Source organism: Sturnus vulgaris, chromosome 3, assembly GCF_052056855.1.
Source record: "Sturnus vulgaris isolate bStuVul1 chromosome 3, bStuVul1.hap1, whole genome shotgun sequence".
Taxonomy (NCBI): Eukaryota; Metazoa; Chordata; class Aves; order Passeriformes; family Sturnidae; genus Sturnus; species Sturnus vulgaris.
In genome coordinates, this window is record NC_142245.1 from 97046964 (window position 1) to 97070159 (window position 23196).

The 23196-nt window shown below is 38.4% G+C and overlaps 1 protein-coding gene and 1 pseudogene across 15 annotated transcripts in view; one reads left to right on the plus strand and one right to left on the minus strand.

The window, feature by feature from the left end:
* Positions 1–23196, minus strand: part of MYT1L (myelin transcription factor 1 like) — a 310510-nt gene that overhangs the window by 273864 nt on the left and 13450 nt on the right. The gene's annotated exons all lie outside the window — the stretch shown is intronic.
* Positions 9416–15579, plus strand: LOC148224492 (uncharacterized; annotated as a pseudogene).

A 23196-nucleotide genomic window follows, 5' to 3' on the forward strand; every position in this document is an offset into this window, starting at 1 on the left:
GGGGAAAGAAATAATAAGGCAGGTCTCTCCACTCAATCTCACCCACAGAAGTGCCTAGATAACAACATATGTGTTTAGTACCAAATTGTACAGAGTAGTGCAGCCATTTGGAGTAGATCCTTAGTCCAGAATAAAGATCTTGGAGACAGGCTTTGCAATCAAATGGCAGTGGCAGGAAATTTTACAGGTGCAGGCACTGCAATGGAAGGTTGTTCTCTTCATTCTTCTCAGGCACTGTATGACCCCAGAACACCGAGAGGTTTTTGGTGTGCCTTTGCTCCTGTCAGGGCCAACATCTCCTGGAAGTCTAAGGAAGCATCTCTTTTTCAGGATCAAATTGGTCACGTATTTTTATTCCTCTAGCTTGCTGGGCTCACAGGAGACGACACAGCCAAGGATGTAGCCTTAAAGAGCAAGTTTCGGCAGCTGGGGTAGAAGGTGAAAAATCTAAATCATTATTATCATGTGTTAACATACATGCCTGGATTTTCTTAGAGGGATACCATAAGATACAAATAGCTTGGGCCCCTCACAACAAGAAAGACATGGAGGAGTGAGTCCAGAGAAGGGCAAAGGTGCTGGTGAAGCATCCAGAACACAAGTTCTATGAGGAGTGGCTGAGAGTCGTTTAGTCTGGAGAAAAGAAGGCCTAAGGGAACTTTATTGCTCTCTATAACTACTTGTGGGGGCAGCCTCTTCTCCCAGGTAACATGCAACAGGACAAGAAGAAATGGCCTCAGATTGTGCCAGAGGGGGTTTAGACAGGATATCAGGAAAGCTTTATTCCCCTGAAATGATTACCAAGCATTGGAACAGGCTACACAAGGAAATGGTAGTATGTATGTATGTACAAAGACAGCCAGACCTTACAGAGATCAGACTCCTGCTGATGTAAGCTGTATGCAAATGAATCCATAAAATATCCTCAACACAATCAAAATACAGATGAAATCTAGTTAGTGACTAACAAATTACTCATTATGTGCCTGAATTATCTGAAATTCCAAAGGATCCAGCTAGGCACTCCAAGCCCTTTGTCCCTCTATTACAACATTCACAAGTACATTGAAGCATTGGTTTTAAATGAAACTAGGGACTAAAGAGTAAAAAGACAAGTTTCTGACTTAAGACTGTGTCCTGTTTCTCAGATCAGGAAGCTATGGCAGTACAAAGACCTGGCTCAAAACTTGCATTGCATTTAATTTGGAGAGGTAAGAGTTCTGAACACTGAACAGAGATTTAAATCCTCATGTGCACCCACAGGCAAAATTTTGTGTGGGTAGATAAAAGCAAACTCTCTTACGTAATTCCTTGCCTACGTGACGTTCTCACATCACTCTTTATAAGAAAAAGTAATCATTTTTTGCTCCTGTGTTTCCTCCCTACAACCTAAATTTTCTCCTGCTTATTCCTCCCAGCTGGCATTAACTGGTTTTTGAGCTCTGAATTTCCATTCACCCAGGGCAGCACTCAGCTCACCAAGCATATTTCACCTGTGCTTTTTGGCAAGATTCAATTCTAAGCTGGTGTCTGACACAGTGGATCAGCATATTAACACATGAACCCTGCTCACACTATGGTGTGATTTCCAGCCTCTGTCTTGCAGCCAGTTTGCAGACTCTGTTGTTCCAGATAAAAGGTGCTGTTCTTCAGAGAGATTACACTGAAGCAAAGGGAGCAGCTCTCCAAACTAAAATTGCAGAGTAGCACACAAGGCATCTTTTTAAAGCTGTACAAAGGAGTTATGAACCTAAATCCTGGAAGATTAAAGACAAAGAATGAGTTGCACTCAGTTATCAAATGCTTATCTCCATACAAGCAACATTCTGATTCTAATTAATTTCACACCTTTAAATACCACTACAAATCTTTCAAACCAACGTTTTACATTCTTTTGTGTATTTTTTTTCTGTTTAGTGCACACAGTATTTTTCCTGTATATTAGGTGGGTTAAATATATTGCAGCGTGAAGAAGGAATCTTTCTAAATGTATTTTAGTAAAGACTCGTTTATGTAACTTTACAGGTCTGTTTAGGAAATTCATTTCCAAGAAAAAAATTGTTATTGCTTTCAGTCTCATAACTGTAATGCATCGTATATCAGTTCTAGCCAAGTTAACTTCTCTTTCATTTGAATGAAAGAACTAGGGAATGTAACAAAATTTATTTTTCTCCAAATTTACTTCAGTGGTATGCACCAGCAGACCTAACAGTGCCCAAGCAAACACATGAGCTTCTAAGTCTAGAAAGCCTTTTCTTCTATATTGAATTAAATGGAAACTATTACTTGTTTTCTTTCCAATGCAGGTGGCAAGAAGGCACGTGTTAGAGAAAATAAAGGCCTAACAGGAGAGACAAGAGGAATTTGTTAGATGAAACAACGGGTAGTAAAAGGTGTTAATTACTACAACACACCAGCTCTTTTTTTCCCCCAGTTTTAATTCCTCTGGTAAATAAATCCTTTCCTAAACTTGTTTTTTATCATCCTATTTCTATTTCTCATTTAGGTATTAATCGATTACTCTGTTTTTATCTGAGGACCAGCATTCTACCATTCTGTCTTTATCACATTTCTTTCTCAGTTCAGAAGGCATTAGTAGGATTGCTGATCCAAGCAACATTGAAAAGTGATTGATGATCATTTTACATGAATGACATGTGGCTTTTATGAAGAGTTATATACCCTACATAATAAATAACTCACAAAAATAATTGTGCACCGTATATTAAGAACTCCAATATTGTTTCCAAAACAATATTATGTGATCTGAATGTAGGCAGTGGGATAACAGAACACGGTCACCTGAGTGCTGTCTATGTCACAGGCCTTTCTTCCTATTACTGTATTTATAGTCACTTCAGAACAGACCACTGCAGATGTGAACAAAACCCATTAAACTAAACAGGCCAGATGTTGTTCCATTGTCCTTCAGGGAGCAATTATCTTCTGGTAGGGAAAATAGGAAACGGCTAACAGAAATCTCTGCATATAGGCCTGAGAATGTGCAGACTTTTGGGTTTGGCTTTCAGAATAGCACCTATTTGAACTGCAGTTCATAAGGACACTGAGTGAGGAAACAACTCATAATGGTATCACTCGGATACCAGACACACATTTAAGTAGAGAGGTGAAAAATCTTTTTATATACACATTTCAAATATATTCCTTACCATTTCTCTGTGCACAGACGTTTCTTGTTTGTTCTAAGCAATAGAAGAAATCAAGGACAACTAAACTGAAGCCAGTGTGGTTACACAGTGCACAACTCCATAGTTCACTCAGGAACAGACTCAATGTAAGTATCAAGGAAAGTATTCCATCAGGACTTATGAAGAGATGCTGAAAGCAACTGCATTTGTGCATTTCTTCAAAGCCTCCAAACTACATCTTCCTTACTGTTTAACTACTACATAATCTTTGCACCATTTCCAAATCCCCTGATATAGACAAGAAACAGCTTTTATTTCTTCCTGTAACCGAGTCCCTAATCAGACTACTTCCTCATTTGAAGAATGAAAATTAGGTTGCTTATGCAATTCCCATATTTAGACATTTTTCTTTAACTGTGATCAGTATTTATGTGGGTCCAAATACAAATGAGATTATCAGTCTTCCCCAAAATTCATTTAATTCATTTAATGTGCATTTATATGCAGTTGGTGTCTGCATATACCAACTTCTGTTTCTCTCATCTCCACAAAGAAAAATGATAAAGCATAAAACATAATAGCTGTCTAACATAATTCTTATAGTACATAATTCTTGTGCATATGCACCTTATGCATGCTCCTTCCAACAAGGTAAAAAAGGCCAATCCTTTAGAGACAAACACATTTAATAATGCTATAAGGCTAAAAAAAGGTAAGAGATTTTTGAAAATACAGTAGCAGGACTGAGGAGAAGAAAAAGCTGAAAAGAAAAGCAATAGAGCACTCACTTGAGAGATCAGATGGCTCCAGTGATGAAGTTAAAGGAACAACTTTTAAAGTTCATCATCTGCTAAAGTGATAAATGGGAAGGTTTAGCGTAGGGATTAGATGTGTAACTGGAGCTGGGGAAATATTTAGGTGTAAAAAAGACAGCACCTGTGACCTGTCCCTGTTTGTCATTAGAAGAAGAGAGGGACAATACCCCAGAGTAAAAACAACTCAAGTAACTTGTCAGGAAAGAAGATGGAGGGAGAAGGTCAGAGAAGAACAGAAAACACAAGCAGAGATAGTCTGGGAAGGAAGGGAGGCAGAGCTGGATTTGGGAGAGATCAGGTGAATTAGCCAATGAAGGTGACACAGGATGTGGTGATACAGTCTTGTCTCCTGGAACAAGACAATATCTTGCCACAGCAGTCTGAAAACCTAGACAGTGTTCAAGTCGGCAGCTGAATTAATAATGAAGCTTTTAATCAGATAGAAATAACCAAAAGATATATATTGTCTTATAGCTCAATGCAGAAACCTGGCCAAGGGAGAGAGTATTCCTATTTTTTGGCTACTTTTAAGGATAGGTATGGATTAACCCACAAGTATCCCATAAAACTACTTCTGGGAAGCTGGTCCAGAGACTTACAGATCTCCTAGTTTGAAATCCTCTTCTCACTCTTGCAATTAACTTTTGTGCTAGTAGTGGCCTTTAGTTTTAATAGCTCTTCTCCGTGCTGCATGTGTCTATCTATATTGCAGTGTATTCACTGAAGCAAATGCACTGCCAAGTACCAGCTGCTGTGCAAGCACGGGTCCTTGCAGGTTCCAGCGAGGGATGTCAGAACCAGGACAACCATTTCTTCTTCTTCCAGTTCAGCATGTCAGTAAGGGGGCCTATGTACACAGTTTCAAACATGAGAAACCAAGTGCTCTGAGACAATGTCTGAAAGCTGATCTGTTCCCTGAGAACTGATGCATCCAAGTTATCAGTTTTTCTGATACAATGTGAGACACCAAAAGGCAGAGCACTTTGAGTGAGACAGTGCTGCTAATTTAGAATGGCTTTGCTAGTTTAGTTCATTAACTTCTAAGTCACACTACAAAACCATTTTATCCCTCCTGACTTTCTCTCAGGTGAAGACTGAATGGGAAACTGAGAGAGAGATCTAAGTTTCAAGGATGTTGGCAGATTTTCCCTCTGATTGTAAGGGCATTTTACTGCTACCACTCACACAGTCAGTGCTCTGGAAGGAGATTTATTAATCAAACACAAGAAATAAACATTTCTAATGAGACTAAGTCAACTACAGGAAGGAAAGCCAGCACAGAGTTTATGAGGGGGGTTGTAATGCAGTCCATCAAATGCACAGGAAAGATGCCCAGAGAGCTGCACCCTACAAATATTCAACTGGCAACACTTTAAAGGCAGCTGTTATTAGAACAAATGTATTTTCTCCCACTTTGCAATGTACACAGTTTGCCGATTTTACAAGTATCTTCTAAAACAGCAGTGAAGACCACTCAAAGCTAGTATGGCCATTGAACAAAAACATCACTGAAAGACCAAATCCAAATTGTTTACATTTTAGAGCTCAAAAACACTGAAACATACACAGGAAGGTCTCACAGACATCTTAGAGGATAGGTGCAGTATGAGAAATCACAGTAATGACATTCTTGCATATATTACTGGTTGATTTATGTTATCTTCTCAGTATTTCTCATACTAGCTGTATCCACTGCTGTATTTTATCATCCATTGGTGCCACAACACAACTTGATATATAGAAATGCATACATTCCTTTTACAGAAAAAAAAGGAAAAATTAATAAGGAAAAAAGTTTAGATGTAGAAAATACACTTTGACTTGTTTTCACACTTTTTTTTTATATGTGTGGACAACTGCATAGGCACTCATCATGCACATAAGTCCTCCTCTTTTTAAAAACAAGTCCTTCATCCATGTGGCTATTTATGTTACATGTTTTACTGTCTCCAATTAATCCTACAGTTTTATTCCATTCTCCTGGTTTTTTTGGCTACTAGACCCTCAGGCTATTTTCTAATATATTCTAAAGATTAAAATATTATTTTGTTAATCTAATAATCACAGTAGGTGTTCAGTTATCTTTCATAACCTAGTAATTTTTTTCATAAATAACTATACTTCTCCTGAAAAGTAAAAGATTGGCAGCACTTTCAACTCAACATTTAGTCCATGTTCTATTGAGCAGAGGTGCCTCATGTGTGTTCTGGAGGATACCACCCCAGGAGCAAGAGGCTAATTTGTTCTTCATGCTTATTCAGTCCTTGGCCTTTCTACTGATACCTCCAACAAGGATGCCAATTAGCACTAATCAAGGTAATGGATTGTGATTTGGAACCCTTCACTAGACACTGCACCAACATCATCCACGCTTTTCACAGAATACATGAAATATTGTCAAATGATAACTCCTAGTGTTATTCTCATACAGGAAAAAATTGGCTTCAGCTTATGAAATGTGATTTTTTAACCAAGATGTCTGTCTTGATTTTTATTCTGTGGTCATAAAAAGCTACAGAAAACATATAAACCTGTGCCAATCACATATATTCTTAAGCAGGACCTGTAGCATGATATTATTGTTATTATCATGAAATCAAATAGAAGTTTTCCATGTGAGTAAAATAGTTCAGCTTCTTGGTCAACAAAATTCCGTGAGAAACTGCACAAGGCAAACTTTTTTCTCGGGTAGCTGGAAAAGATAAACCAAAGACAAAGCAGTCTCTATGTGCATATCCATGCGTTCAGATTTCATGTTTCTTTTTCAACAAACAAACACAGAGAAATAAAACTTTTCAAAGTATTTTTATGTACATATGTGCCTGTGTGACTGTCACAGAACGATTTGGAGGGACCTTAAACATCATCTAGCTCCAAACCCCCTGCCATGGGCAAGGACGCCACTCACTAATTCAGGCTGCTCAGGGCTCCATCCAACTTGGCCTTGAACACTTCCAGGAATGGGGCATCCACAAGCTCCACAACTTCTCACCAAGCAGTGTTTATCTGTCTGTCTGTCTGTCTATCAGACCAACCTCAAAAAAGCCTAAGATTTTTGCGAATGTTTATTTCAACAGTTGATCTGCAAATGGATCTATGTGATAAAACAGCTTGCATCTCTAATTACCTTCAGTTATCCAAACTTGTTAGTTCTTAACCTCATTGAACCTCTAAGAACTAGTCTTCAATAATGTCAAATTGAACAGGGACAAAACTAACCCACAAACACAACTAATTTGCAAGTTTAATCATGTATTCTGGGCTATATTTCCTTCTTTTTTGAGTTTTTTAGTAAAGTCTGCTTCTTCCTCTCATTACCTCAACCCAAAGGGCAACATTATCATGTAAGGTAAAGCATAGAATTTATCTATCTAACTTTGAAAACTCAACCTGTATTTCCAAATGCCTGCAGCAACATTATAACTATCCCACAATGCCAGTTCTTTTCGTTTGTTAATATTTATATACTCTTAACAATGCTCTTCAGCACAAATGACTGGTCTGCTCTTTCTGATACATTACTTTCAGAAATGCAAAACTACAGCCTTTGTTAATATGATTGTAGGTTGATGACAACCACCCAATGCACTCCCCATTCTCAAAATAATGGGGAAACAAGATGAAAAGAACATTGAGACCACTTAAAATTGCCATTAAGAACAAAATTGGTGAAAATTAATTTCATTTATTGGGAATTAAAGATAGAGTTGAATGGTGAGAAATAAAGACAAAAAGTACAATATCTTCCCTTCACCTCCACATTCTTTCCAGGCTCAACTTCACTTCTTCACTTCCTACTCTTCCTCCTTTCTTTCCTGCCCCAAGCTGCTAAAGGGAATCAGGAAGCAGGGGTGGGGTCAGTCCATAACAGCTCCTCTCTGCCACTCCTCTTCCCACCTCTCCCCTCTTCTAGTGTGGGTCCTTCCATACACTGCAGGCCTTCACGATAAACATTCTCCTCCATGTACTCTCCACAGACCGCAGATCTTTCTGGAAGTATCCACCAGCTCTGGCATGGTCCTCTCCACTGGCTGCAGGAAAATACCTGCTCCACCATCATCTCCTCCATGGGCTGCAGAGGAGTATCTGCCCTGGTGCTTAGAAGTGCTTCCTCTCCCTCCTCCCCTTTTTCTGCCCTTGGTGTTTGCAAGGTTTCTCACGCTATTTTTCCTCTCACTCCTCTGTGCCTATGCAGTGCTTTTGCCCTTTCTTACATTATCACAGAGATGTCACTATCTTGGCTGATGGGTTCAGCTGTGTCCTGCAGTGGGTACATCGTGGAGCCACCTGAAACTGGCACAGCAGACCCTGAACACCTCCCACAGAGGCCACCTCTGCAGCCCTCCACCAGCACCTTGACACCTACACACAATAAACATTGCTAAAGATGTTGATTGTCCTTTACAGGCTTAAGAAAGAGATGCTTGATACTGCCTGCATTATGCAGCCTTGCCGTCATTCTGGAAAGAAAGACCTGTTCTCCCAGTAGAGACTGCACCACCTACCTGACACAGCTGGTGAGACTTCATAGAGTCTCTGCCATCATCACAATAAAAGCCAGCTGAGTAACATTATTGTCTTTACTTAAATCAGTTGTTCCTTTCTTGATACCTAAGACCTCGATAACATGAAAGCTGTTGAAGTCTACACAGTATTTGATTTTTCTCCTTATTTGTTGCCTAACAGATCTTCCTAAGTGTGTCTTTTACACAGAGACAAAGTTACACCAACATAACTGCTAAAAACTACGTCAGCCTCTGCAATACTCCTACAGTAGCATCTGTGAGTTAAGGGCAAAAAAGATTAAACACTGTATGCTGGCCTTCTTTACAAAATACATTCTGTTGGCAAAAAAAAAGACAAGCTAGAATCGCCAAAGCTTGCAGTACTTCAGTAGAGCTTCTACCACATTATTTGCATTTCTTAAAAATAAAAACAATGTTTGCTGTGACAGATGGATAGTCACATAAAACTAATAAGTTCTCCATAAAACCTCTAAGGTTCTCTACATAAATAGTGCTTACTACTATACTATTCACTGTTAAGCAGGTTGGGAGACATATGAAAAATTAGAACAAGTGAGGTGTATGTTAATTTTCCAGTAATAATTAAATTTCTTATTCACTGAAATTTTTTAACTTCATCTAGACAGCTTTGTAATATCCTAACAAATATTTTCAGATTAAAATGCCAACCCAGATGAGGCCATACTCAGGAAACAATCCCTGGGGCAGAAAAGAGGGTCACAACATAGACTTAACCATCTGCCAAAGTGGATTTACAGTGTCTACAGTGAACTAAGTTATTCACTGCAAATATACTCTGTGTCGAAAAATAGCCCTTTTTTTTCTGCCATGTAAACTGACCTTGACCTTACAGACAGTGCTCAGTATTCCTAAATCTTATCAGAGAGAATCTTAAAAATAATTTTATCCATGGATTGTTTGTGAAATGTACACTGCAAGGAATAAGCAGCTGAGAGTGGTCACCCAGGTCACAAAGCAGCAGCTCAGTACCCTGACTAGTGAAGGAACAGAACCAACACTATGTGGCTATGGCCACCAGCCATCTGACAATAGTAATGAGAACATGGTACAAAGAAAGTCCACCAGCAATGCGTATGTTAAATCTGTTCAAAAGATACATTTGTCAAGCAGTTTTGAATAACTAAAAAATCGAGAAAAATCTGTTCATACAAAATTCACAAAGAAGAAATAAGAACAAATTTGCCAAGCAAATTGTTTGCTATGCATAGATATCCCAGCTGTCCTCATTATCTTACTTATCTTGTTTAAATCTCCCTTGCACTCCTACCCTCTTGCCTGGTTTACCCAATGTCATCGAATCCTTTATCATGACATGTTTTCTCAAAGGCACAGTCGTATCTCCACCTGAAAAACTCATTCTCTCACTGATACTTATGTTAGTTGTACTTTTTTCTTTCAGATCATTTGGAATGAAATGATGAAACTGTTAAAATTTCACAAAAGCTCACAGAAATTTTCTCATTGAGTGTGTGACAATGTCATAAATGCCAGTAAAAAGACTGCTGCCAACAGATACAGGGATTCAGAATTCCTTACACAGCAACTAAAGGTACTCAAATCTTCTGCCAGATTACAATATTACTATTAAAAGGAAGAAGGATAAGCAAGTGCCATGTCCAATGCCTATGCCAACTCTGTCACAGTCTTCCTGTACAACTTTGGAAAAAGGCACAATAGGTTCCTCTCTGCAATATAGGATAAAAATACAAGTCTGTCTGGAAAGACTGTCATGAAGATAAATACATTAAAGACTGCCAGATGCATGGGAACCATAGTAATGGGATTACACTGAATACAAATAGATCACATGTGAGAAGGCATATGTGCAGGGATGTGCATGCTTACAAGGTAAATTAAAGGTGAGAGAGTGAATGCGTAGGAAATTGACACTCTGGCACTCTTTAGATTTCAGTAAGAGAAGTCTAGTTATGTTGCAAAATTAGGACATTAATCCCAGTTGGAGAGATCTGTCCCATGGAGTAAGCAATATTGTACAGTTTAAACTTCATAAGGATTCATTGCAACATCCATGTGTAGATATAACCATACAGCCTTCTCTCTAATTCTTCCTACTATTGATAAGGTTCTGTTACACTTACATTTTGAAAAGGGAGAAATGACAATAGTGCAGGGAGATCAGACATTGTTAAAACAAGAAAAGCAGCAGGGGACAGAAGTCAGCAGAGACAGATCACGCAGGCTGTTCATCCTGCTGGGACTGGAATTGCTGCAAACACTAGAGCCAGAATACAGGGCTTCACTAATTCTCAGCATATGAATAGAAAATGGTTTCAATTTGAAGTGATATTTGCATGAAATTTAGCTGCATCAAATCATCCAAAGTTCCAATCTTGCTCTTTTTTTTTCAGTCAGCTTTATTGTTAATGTTGGGGCACAAATATGCAGAGCAAAGTGCATGTGTAATTTACAAACAAGCCCTCTCTACCACCTCAGAATGCATCCAACAGCCCTTGGAGAAACAGAAGCAAATAGCATTGCCCTGGATTAACAGCACAGAGCTGGAGGAGAAAAGAAATCACCTACTAAATCTTAAGTACTCAGTTTCTTAAGAGAGTGATAAACATTGTGCATTAAATAGGTACCAATAGCTTGAAAATTACACTTCTGCTTGAAAATTTTGTAATCCTTATATTACAAGTAGCCCATAAAATTACCATGACTACAAAAAAAAATCCTAACAAAATAGTTCTTTCACTTTTTTCAGATTTCTTACTTGGAGTACATGATGGAATTTATTGGACAGCCAGTCTAAGATTATTAAGGTAAGGACAGTGAGTCTTAAATCTTTAAAAGACCAAAATACTCAGCTTGAAGATCATTAACATCTCCTCTCTGTTTAATGGGACTATTAATATTTTTCAGATTAAGCACATGCTAAAATGCTATACTATGACATTCGATTTTTTTTTTGGTACCTACATATTTATATGTTTCAAATGTCAAATAAAGGTAAACAGAAAAGCAGTAATAAACATATTTTAAAAACTGAATCCCAAATTAACAAAGAAAACCACATTAAACGCAAGTGATTTTATCTTTCAAACAATATGTGAAGATTTTTTTCTTCTTTTACTTGACGAATTCAATTTTCATACACAGCAGATACGCTACATATGTGGATGCTTGTGAAGACATCAGCTGTCAGGTAAAACTTTGAGTGCATGTGTTGAAAATTAACTTAAGGGCATATTTTGTTATTTGACATAGTGTGGGTTAGTTTCATTTCTGCTTCGGACCACCCCAACCCCTAAGTCATGATTAGTTACTGTTCTCTTTGCAGGCTACCAGCTAGGACAGGATCACTGCTCTTCCCCAACAATCACTGCTCCCTCGTAGTCATGTCCTCTCCGGTCTGTCTGCCAGTCTCTAAACATTCTCATCATGCTCAGCTGCTCTGACAAATCTAACCAGATCACTTGTAAGAAGAAGGCATGAAATAGCACAGGAATCTCTGGCCTCTCAGGACCAGTGAGAATGAATGTCTGTACCCAAAAACTTCCTCTAGAGGCCACTGTCTGCCCTATCATCCATATCAAAAGGTCAAATACTTTTCCCTCGGTGCACTCAACAACACACCACGAATATTCCTCCCTCCCAGTTCCCTTGAACTTGGCTCATTGCTGTGGCCTCCTAGCATGAGGCAAAGGCCCCAGTGGCCTGCTGCTAGACTCCAAAACGTATGTAAACGTTTACACTCAGCCAATTCTTGTTTCCTATCAATACTGATAACCTTTGGTAAGTTCAACATAAACTCATGACAGTCCTGTTTATAACAATATTGTGAAATATAAGTAACAAATTTTCTGTTCATCAGAGGAAACTTCTTCACTATTTACACGGGCATCTCTGCCTTTATTGATTGCATGAGTATGCATGAATGAGAAATTCAATGTTTTTGTGAAATACTGGTCTTTCCAGTACTCCCAATGAACCAGAACAAACATACTGGGTTAAGAAAGAGAATTTTCACTGTTAACATCCAAACTGCTAAAAGGTTTCAATAAAATTATAACCCTAAATAACTATTGTATCATGTAGTCTAAGCTCAGGCTTATCACTGTGGCCTCAGTAGTATCAGACAGGAATGGTATTATCACCTTTTGATCTGCTTTGTGTCACAGGAAAACACAAGGGTTATAACTTTGCCACAAATAAGAAATGCCTTCAGAAATGGCAAGAAACTGATCAGCTAGAACATATCAAGATGATTCAGCAAGTGCAACAATTCTCATACTCCAGAGAAATCCTCCAAGCATCTGCCACAGAAGACTCTCTTAATGATATTGGGAAAATTCCTCACTGATTACTTACTTGGCAACGAGTTAGATCTTGAGACTGTGAGCAAGAGACAATAGCCCGGCCTCTCAGAAAGACAAAGTTGTGTTTTGCTACAAAACAATGCTCTGTCCTGTTCAGCATCTTGTGTTTAACTGTGCCCAACCATGCATATCTGAGGTATATTTCAGAAAACATTTTTATTAATGAATCACAAAAAAAAAAAACAAAAACAAAACAAAAAAAAACCCAAAAAAAACACCCGCAGCTCAAAATGATAGAATATCCTGAGTTGGAAGGATGACCAACACAACAAAGATTATCAGAGTTTAGGTTCTGGCCCCGCAACAGAAAACTCCAAGAATCACTCCATGTGCCTGAGAGAGCAGGCCATACAAAGGGCTGGCTAATTGCACCAAGTCCTGAGGCATGATACTGCAGAGTTCCAGTAACTGAGTATGTGGGAGGTAATGCTGATATCCAGGTCTGATCCAAGAACATGAACAAAACCATTCAGCCTCTCTATTCTACACACTAGCCCATTATTACCTTTCACATAAGTCACAGTATATATGTGTATATACTCAAGCCAGAGAATATATTCTGGAATGATTACCTAAGGACTTCCTTCAGTTGTTCATATAAACACATTTGACTAATTACAAGTGCATTTTGCTCTATGGTCATTATATGACCAGGTGATTATGTTGTTTCCACAGTAGTAACACATCCTCTGCATTAATTACTAAACTGCTTTGAATGTATTATCAAGAAATAGGCTACCTATAACCATGTTTTTTTAATAGCCATGTAAGAAGCTGGCACAAACACTAAATTATACCAGATTAAGTAGGTATTCTTTGCCTTCTCTTTCTTTCAACAGTTTAAGTATTGGTGTTGTATTTAGCATGCAATAAAGAAGTGTAACCAGGTCCTGACCAGAAATACTTAGAAACTTACTAATTTCATACCAGTGTATCTTAAATGAGATCCAAGAGTGAGGTGCATCATTTTGGCTATAGGATATCTAATATAAAGTATCTACTAATATGATAAAAGTACTCATGAGAATTTTGTCATGTCCAGAAATTGTCATCCAAATTAAATCATCACGAAAACATGTATTTTTTCCTTTAGTCTATACATAGATATCAATTGATAATTTTACCATTTGATTAAAAAAAAATCAGTTGATAATTATTGATTGAAAATTTTACAACTTCAGTGTAAATATCAAATATCACAGAAGATGCTTGAAAAAGACTTTCATTATTAACTATTACAACATCTTGAAAAATTATAGGTTTAAAATCTACATAGTCACATGCATGAACAAGTTGCTTTGGAATAAGAAGTCAACTCACCCACTTTAAATGCATGAATGTGACATTTTATTTTATGACAATTGCAAACTAAGACATTTCTTTCCCTATTGAAAAGGATGAGTCCTCAGTGAAATACCTTAGGTAACTGGATTAACCTCACAGTTGCCCGAGAAATTAAGAAAACATATATGAATTATGTGTGCTTTTTATATAAAGAATCCTTCATTGGCAGGTGACCTGTTGGGATACTTCTCTGAGAACACTGAGTAATATGGAAGAAAAGAAACAGCATTTTTTTCTCCAATGCAAAGCTATTTTGATGATAGAATTATGAGGATCAGGTTCAGATTTACCCCAAGGAGAAGAAAGGAACAGGAAAAATAAGTGGGCCGTAGTTTCCCAATCACGACTTTCTGGAGTTCTGCCTGTGGTCCTGCTCATGAACTGCATTGCAAGCTGAATGGTTACATCACTCACCTGCTCACATACACTAGTATTGCATCAGCATTCATACTCTTGTTTATTACTTAAAAAGAATAGGTGAAAAAAAGACCTTGAAAGACCTTAATATTTGAGTAGTACACTATTTGGCATCTCCTACTACTAACAAATCTTCTATTCTTCCAAGGAAGACAAAGTTTGAGGCATTAAGATGGGTAGCTGAGAAAAGTAAACGGCCCCAAATCAATCTGCAGAACATCACCACACAGTTGACAAGAGGCCATAGAAACTAGCAAAACTCACTACATTCAAAGCAACAAATGCACCAGAAATGTAGACTTGTATATTTATATTTCTCCAAGAAGTATGAACAGCTCATGTGAAAGAATAAGCACAACATAAATTGAAGGTGGCCCAGCACAAAAGGACCCAGGAGTGCTTGTTGACCATAGCTGAACATGAGGCAGTGTGTGCCCAGGTGGCCAAGAAGGCCAGTGGCACTCTGGCCTGTATCAGCAATAGTGTGGCAAGCAGGATCAGGGCAGTGATTGTCTCCCCATATTTGGCACTGGTGAGGCCACACCTTGAGTCCTCTGTCCAATTCAGGGCCCCACAATTCAGGAAGAATATTGACGTGCTGGAGCTAGTCCAGAAAAGGGCAATGGAGCTGGTGGAGAGTCTGGAGCACAAGTCCTGTGAGTGGTTGAGTGAGCTGGGGTTACTTAACCTGGACAAGAGGAGGCTCAGGGGTGACCTCATGGCTCTCTACAACTGCCTGAAAGGAGATTGTAACCCAAAAGCATGCAATAGGAGAAGAGGAAGTGGCCTCAAGCTGTGACAGGGTACATTTAGGTTGGACAACAGGGAGAAATTCTTCACAGAAAAGGTGATTACACATTGGAATGGGGTGCCCAGGGATGTGGTGGAGTCACCACACCTGGACTTGTTTAAGGAAAGACTTGACACAGCACTTTGTGCCAGAGTCTCGTTGACATGGCAGTGCTAAGTCAAGGGCTGGAGTCAATGATCTCAAAGGTCTTTTCCAATCTAACTCATTCTCTGATTCTGTGAATTCTGAGTTATTAAATTCAATGCAACCATTTATCCCGTGGATATCCATTAGATATCCATCAAATATCCATCAAAAGGCATAGTATTTGCATCTTTGGTAGAAAGTGACAAGTCAGAAGAACCAGCTGAAAGTACTCAGATGTAACCTGCTAGGTTCAAAGCATAAAATATTGAGGATCTATGTTGTGTACTACAGAGGAGACCAGCCCTAGGACATCACAATCCTTTTTTTGATTTAAGATCTCTAAATTACAGGAAATGGTTGAAGACTTGTGGGTAATTTCTATTTCATGTGTAAAGAATGCAGGTGAAGACCCGCACTTTGAATTGAGCACTCCCAGAAACAAAGTTCAGAGATGGAATATCCTTTGGTTAATCAGCCATAACCTTTCCTCTTCCTCTTGAAAATGGGGAAACTTGTTTACCAAGTTACTGCTATCAGATGGGTATTGCTGGGGGATAACAATGAACAAGGCATAGATTTTACCATCCCACAAGAATGAAGAATTAATTCCTTTGGCTGAGAGACAGTGTTGGAGATAAAGGGATTCTATCACCATGAGACAGTACAAAAACACAGCTTTTATACACAATGAAAGAAGGGAACCAATGAGAAAGGGAGAGGTTTCACAAGACAACTGAGACCAGCAGCTTCTCACTACAGGACTATCAAATTCTACCCAATGCAGGATTATACTGAATAAAATATTCATTGAGCCTATTGTGGCCTCTTTCCAAGTCTAATAGCCTTTACTTGGTAAAAGTATTTACTTGGGCCCTTGGTGCAAAACACACAAGAACCGGAATCCCCAGATACATACTAGAAAGTTTGATTCAAAGAAGGCTGCTGTGGACTGTGTTCTTGCCACTCTACCTGAGACTCAAGGGAAGATTTCTCTGAGAATAAATGTCTGTGCGAAGTTTTGGAGTATGGACTTCCCAAAGCAGTCCTGTCACTAGCACTGCTTTCAGATACAAAATTACTTTGCATTCAGAGCTGCCCTTTGCTACCAGAGCTGACGGTTACCTCCCTCTTAGCACATTTTTAAAATCAAGCTTTAGTTCAGCATGTCTGAGGACAGTAGACTTTACACTGAGGTGCAAGAGCATGTTCTTGCAGGCTCTGAAATCTATGTGGTGCAGTGTTTTAATGGATTGGTACTTCACCTCTAAGCATTTGGTCCCTGCCCAGTTTAGGATAAAAGGCATAGATGAATATAAAGAGATTACTTATAGTCCTTGGCTTTATCTCTGTCACAGAAGTACTACTCAGCTTGCAGCAAAATTATAGCTGCTATTCAACAGTGGTATATTAGGGGAACTGCCTTGCCAGCACTACAGTGCATGAGCAGTACTGGTTGAGAAATTGCATGCTCCCACCTGCACTATACTTAGTTCTAGCCAACACTAATCATTTCCAAGACACATCTACTAATGTGCATTTCCTCTCAAAATACTGACTAATGGTGAAAATCAATACAGCAAACTGATAGGATATATGACTGGGATGTATCTGTTTCCCTGTTTCACATAATGGGAGCATTTACCTTTAAACAATTTGTGACCTATAAAATGTTCACTGCAATTAATGATTAATTAATTACGAAAGTGCAGACATTGTTCCAATTACAGTTATCCTTATTGTTGTACTAAAGCATTTGGCTTGCTGGTATGGGCTTTTTTATTTTTTTTTTTTTAATATGGAAGCCAAAGAAGTAATTCACTGCTTAAAGTCAGTTTCTCTTCTGGAGCCCTTTCTCCCACGTTTTCCATGCCCCTTGACCTCAGGCATCTGTCACAGCAACACCTCTGCTCATAGCAGGGGAGAAGGTGAATGGTTTCATCAGAAGCAGATGCCAAAATGCTCCTTGCGTGGGCTGGGACAGAGTGATCATCACTCTCAGCTGTGGTACAACCCGACTGCTGCTCTGGAATATTCTCCAACCCCAAGAGGTCCCAGGACAATGCACTGCTGATTCTGATGACTGGTTTGTCTCCTGCACTGCAGAAAATGCTGATGGGGAGTGAATCACACAAGTTCGAAGGGCCAGATTTTGCCCTGCAATCTTTATCCAGCAACAGCTATTGCATTCTACAGGGCAAAAAGAACACCTATTTTTTAATAGCTTCATGTGGTCTTTTGTTCAGAGCTTCTCTGTTTTTCAACAGGCATCATTGCATAACAGAAACATAACTGATTTTTGCAAATGGTAGTTCTGAGAAAAGAAAATAGATACATGGAAAATAATAATGTATTTCCAACAGATCTATGAGAAAGATCTGATCTATAGGTCTCAGAAGACTTCTCAACAGTGGCCACAGGAAGAAGCACAAAGAACCAAAAAAGGAATTACAGGCATCTTTAGGCGACCCTGTAAAATGGAAAAATTCAATATCATCAAAAGAAGGAAGTAAGAGGAGAATATCAGCAAGAGAGGATATAAAAGAAAGTATGTGAAAGAAATAGAAGATATGCAAGGATAAATGTCTAACAAAGTCTGCACATTAGTGTATTAAATATTTTCTTCTGTATCTCAGAGCATTAACTAAAGTGTTGAAAAATTAATTTATTTCTGTAAGAATTCTAGGTTCATTAAATAAACATCATTTTAACTCCTACAAATTTTGTAAGCCCTCTATATTTTACTTACCAAAATTTATAGATGGCAATGGGAGTCCTCCCACTGTGTTCAACACTCTTTGGATCTGATACCAATGCTGCAGAAGCTGAACTTGCCCAGTGTTCTTAATGTGAACTGGTGAGCATGTTCTTTTCAAAGTAATCATCATCAACTGATCAGTAAAATGTTTGAAAGATGATAGACTCTGTTTATGAAATCCTGGTAGAATTAAAGTCAATAGCAAAAGTACCTGTGACTTTCAGAATTTTACCTAGAGTATCTGTCCAGGTCATGCCTGCCACATTACTGAAGCCAGAAGCAGAGGTGAGCTTTCTGGGTGGCACAGCTTTGCGTGTTTGAGTAAGGAATCAGTCACTGGAGAGCATTTGTACCAACCACTAAGATACATAGATTTCTCTATTTCTAATGAAATTGTCTGAAATATTTATATAGGAACATGCAAATACCTGTTACTCTGGGATAAAAATGCACAGATTCCCTTCTCCTGCACTGCTACCCAGCAACAGCTGCAGACTTAAAATCACAATCAGCCTCCTGAAACCTTCAAAATGAAAAAATTGCACAACTGGGGCAAAACTTATGTAGCATTTACATATGCAGATTACAGAAATTTGATTGTCTGAGGCAACTGTTTTGGACCAATTTTTTACATAAAATTGCTTATAGTGAGCTTAACAACCCTGTGCAGGAAAGTTCTAGTCACCAACAGGCTGCTGTGCTAAATCACCAATATAAACAGGCACATTGATCTGCTATCAGAGTTTGGCCACAGGATCCGTTATCTCAGGTAACAATTACTTCACTTGGTCTGAACTCTTTCTGCCTGTTGCAGAAATCCTTCTTTCTTTCACACATTCAAAAGGGTCAACTACCATCATATCTTCTGTTTCTCCTCATCACCTCAAACTATTTGCCTTTTCTACTGGTCTACAGAATAAAGGATCACTCTTTAAATATTGACTATCATGTGTACAGTTTGCCAGTCTCTTTGGACATGTACAGCAGAGGCCCAACCAATAATCAAAGCAGGCCAGCAGGAAACAAGCTATGCCACTCATGCAAGCATGTACAGGTGCTGATAAACTTTTCACTTTTGAATCTCTAAATAACCATGGCAAATATTGGATAATAAAAAAAAAAAATTCATCTGTTGCTGCAATTAAAAGAATTGGCCTGCTTGAAGATGAATCACCAAAGACTCACAGTTTCAGCCTAAATCCCTTGAATGCAAAAAAGAAAAGAGGATTTTACTTACCATATTTGAGGAACCTTCTCCTAAGTCCAAAATTGGCTGATGCCTTAAGCACTACCAACATACAAATATTAAACCACCAACAGATCCCAATGACTCTAAGTAACTCTAATACCATGGGGAGATTGACTACCATTGCACCATGCATAAAGCTGTCATGCTTTCCGACCACAGCTGCTTTCTTGTGAAAAAGACTGTTTCAACTCTGAATCAAAGAGCTTTGGTTTTTAAGGATTTGTCTGTTTATCAAATATATTAGCTAGAGTAACCAAATAATGGAAGATGGTTATCCTTCTCTCTAAAACTGTCAATTATGATAGTCCTAGATTATCATAACTACTGGCTTGCACCTAATTCTGCCAGATGTGTAAAAACTTGCATAAATTTTTATTAGAATGTGACTTGCAGTTTTCTCCAACAAAAACTTCCTTAGTTTTCAAGTGTTTGCTTTCCTAAGTGACTGACCCAAGTCAAAGCTGAGGTTAATCGGAGATAAGACTTTATTCACTTTGCACCTTGATAAATTCCTTGCCACAGAGTTCCACGGGGCTGTGACTAGATCATTACCAGTATCTGCAGCAGCCAGCTAGTCTCCACCTGTTCCATGCTCACAGAAAGGCAGGATCAGCCTCATTCAACAGCCCAAATCCTTTAGTTTCACTTCTTTGCCTTGATTTTCCTTTTTTTTTTCTGCTTCTCACATTTTCTTTTGCAGCTATGCAGCCATAGGAAACGGGACCACAGAAAAAAGGTCAAAGGGCACCTAGCTCACTTCTCTGTCCCAAAACAAGATCAAATATATGAGATTGTATTACCTCATTACTAGAAGGTTTTTTCCTGCTTTATAAATAAAACCTTTTTTTTCCTGCCACTTATCTACAAAACTGAGTAATCACATAGTCTTTCCTAGGGTAAAAGAAGTAAACAGTGTCACTCACTCCAAGAATGAGTAACAACCTGCAACAAGTTGTAGCTTGCAGCTACAGAGACTGACATATTGTTACACTTGAATTTCAGAAACAGTTTTAGAAAAATCATATATTCAGGAATTATATAATTAACTAACACTTCTGTTGAATGTTCAGCTTGCCACAGAGATCCACACCCATACATTACAAAAATCAGAGATGATTATGGCTGAAATTGTGTGGAATGATGAAAGTACAGAGTCTTCAGTACACGGAACACTGTACATCAAAAAGATGTCCCGGAATAGCTTATCTTCAGCAATTCCCTGCACAGGATCACTTACACACTTGCATTTGAGGCAAATGAGAATTGTGCCTCACCTACAATTTTAATAGTGTGTTTCACCTTACCAACAGCTGGCAAGGGGCTGGGCCTTCTCTTGAACACACTGTTGTAAAGCACAACTGATGATGTAAAGTGCAGCTGGATGGCATCAGTATACAAGACAACTCTACAATATCTGTAACTATATACAATCCAATCTCCAGCAGTCTTGGCTATATAGTTACTGATATGGACAACACAAAGAGTAAGTAAGTTTTTCCTTTAAAACACTGCCCCATAATTGTTTCACTCTCAAATCCATGATGAGAGACACAGTTCAAATTGCATTTCTCACAAGTTAGCCAAGTAAGTCGACACCACGTTCTTCATCCACAGCTGACCTTGACTCACAGTGAAACAGCAGTCTTGTCTCTACAGGATTTCTAACATGCATATGTTATTCTTGCTAGCAGTCCAAATTGTGCAACTGAACACCTTGTGCTAAGTGCTGTAAAGACACAGAAGAAAAAGACGGTCCCTGCAGAAAAAGCACATCTGCTTTGTCAGTTATAAAGCCTTAAAGTAAAGCTTCAAGTGACTCTACATCTCACTATCCCTTATGACTCCATCTTTGTCTCCATTTGACATTGTTGAGAACAATCTTCTTTTCCGCAAAACAGATGTCACGGCATGTGCGACATGAAAAAATATGTAAACCTTAGAGGTGAGTGATGATTCCATGAACTGCTAAATCATGTCAAAGCTCAGAGTATTGTGAGTTTCAAAATGTGCCTGAAGGCCTGCTTAAAAAGTAGAGGTTTTAGTGAAAGAAGCTCTCTCTTTAAAAGGACCTCCCAAATTCTGAATTTTAATTTAAACTATGAATTATTGGGGATTTATACTTAATTAAAATTTGTAGCTCTAGTCTGTGTTCACACCTGACATTCTGCTAGGCCTGCAGTCCTTTCCAGGTTATTCAAGTTATTCTTGCAACACCAATTGGATACTTTCAAAACAGCCAGTAAAATCACAGGACATACTATATTTACACTAGTACTGCAAAGAGAAAAGTTTGATCTTTAATGTCCTAACTGTGTCCAAGGTGGTCCAAGGCTGTCTTTCTAAAACAAGATGAACACACCTGTGCCCTATGCACAGAAAAAGAAATGGAATCTTATTTTTTTCTGTATCTAGGCATCTTTGTGTCATCTCTGACCCACAAATCCAGGAATGCTTAGGGTCAACACTATCTAGCATAAAAACAGACAGGAAACATAGCAGCATAATCCTGAGTTGCAGAAACACAAAAACTAGCTTTGGTTATTCCAAATAAGGAAATATTCATGTGTCAATATTCATGTTAAATGTATTCCTTAATACAAAACAGAGATTTATTAAGCAACCAAACAATCTGAAATGTCCCATTTCCATCTTGTTTCTAAGCTGTGTTTAATGAAGTGCATGACTACCTGTTTTGTCCAACTTCTCTTGACATTAAGTATATTTTTCAAACTTTTGACTTTAATTTATGTGAACTTAAAATGGGAGGACCTATTTGGCCAACCACAGTATCTCCCCACTGGTGTTGAACTGATTCCTACTGCATATTTTCTAACTTGCAACAGAAATGTGTTTCTATGATTAAAAACAGAATTTCCTTTCCCAAATGGTTTTTCAGAACAGAGAAAGTAGGTAGAGGATTTTTAAAAGATATTTTCCAGATACAGTGGCCTTCAGCCCGTGTTTTCCTCCCACCCTTCTGACCTGCACAGATGTTGTGGATTCTCTTTCACCACCTGATCCAACAGAAGAGTCAGGTCTTGGCTCTAGGGATGTTTCTATTCCCACTGACATGTGGAGGTGTCAGAAATTACCTGTACATGACAACCTGACTTTAAATACAAATGCACCTTTTTCTCACAGTCTCTCAAGTGCCTCCACAATATTTGTGTGTCATTGTGTAGACTGAACTTTGGACATTATTATGGTTATATCCTGATTTCAATGCCTTTGAGAAGATTGTACTGGACCTTCAGACACATTTTCAATACGATTTTTCTAAAAACCTGCAAATTATACCCAATATGGTCTCTAGGGAAAAGTGAGCTCTTGGATGAGCATTAACTACAAGGGCTAGTACAAATATAATTTTATATTTGTCATCAAATAAAGCACTATTATCTCTACACTTCTTTGATACTTAGATCAGCATACACAGCTTTAACACTTCATTAAGGTGTATCAGGTACAAATATTTCATGTCACTTGATCATAACATACTATCTCAGGCACTTAATAATCAATCTGCTCTCAAAAAAAATCTATTTGCAAAACACACAACAGGAGGGAAACATGAATTATGCTTATTTAACCAACTGGATTGCTTATCTTGATAAGTCTATCAGCATCATAAAATTTCAAGTTA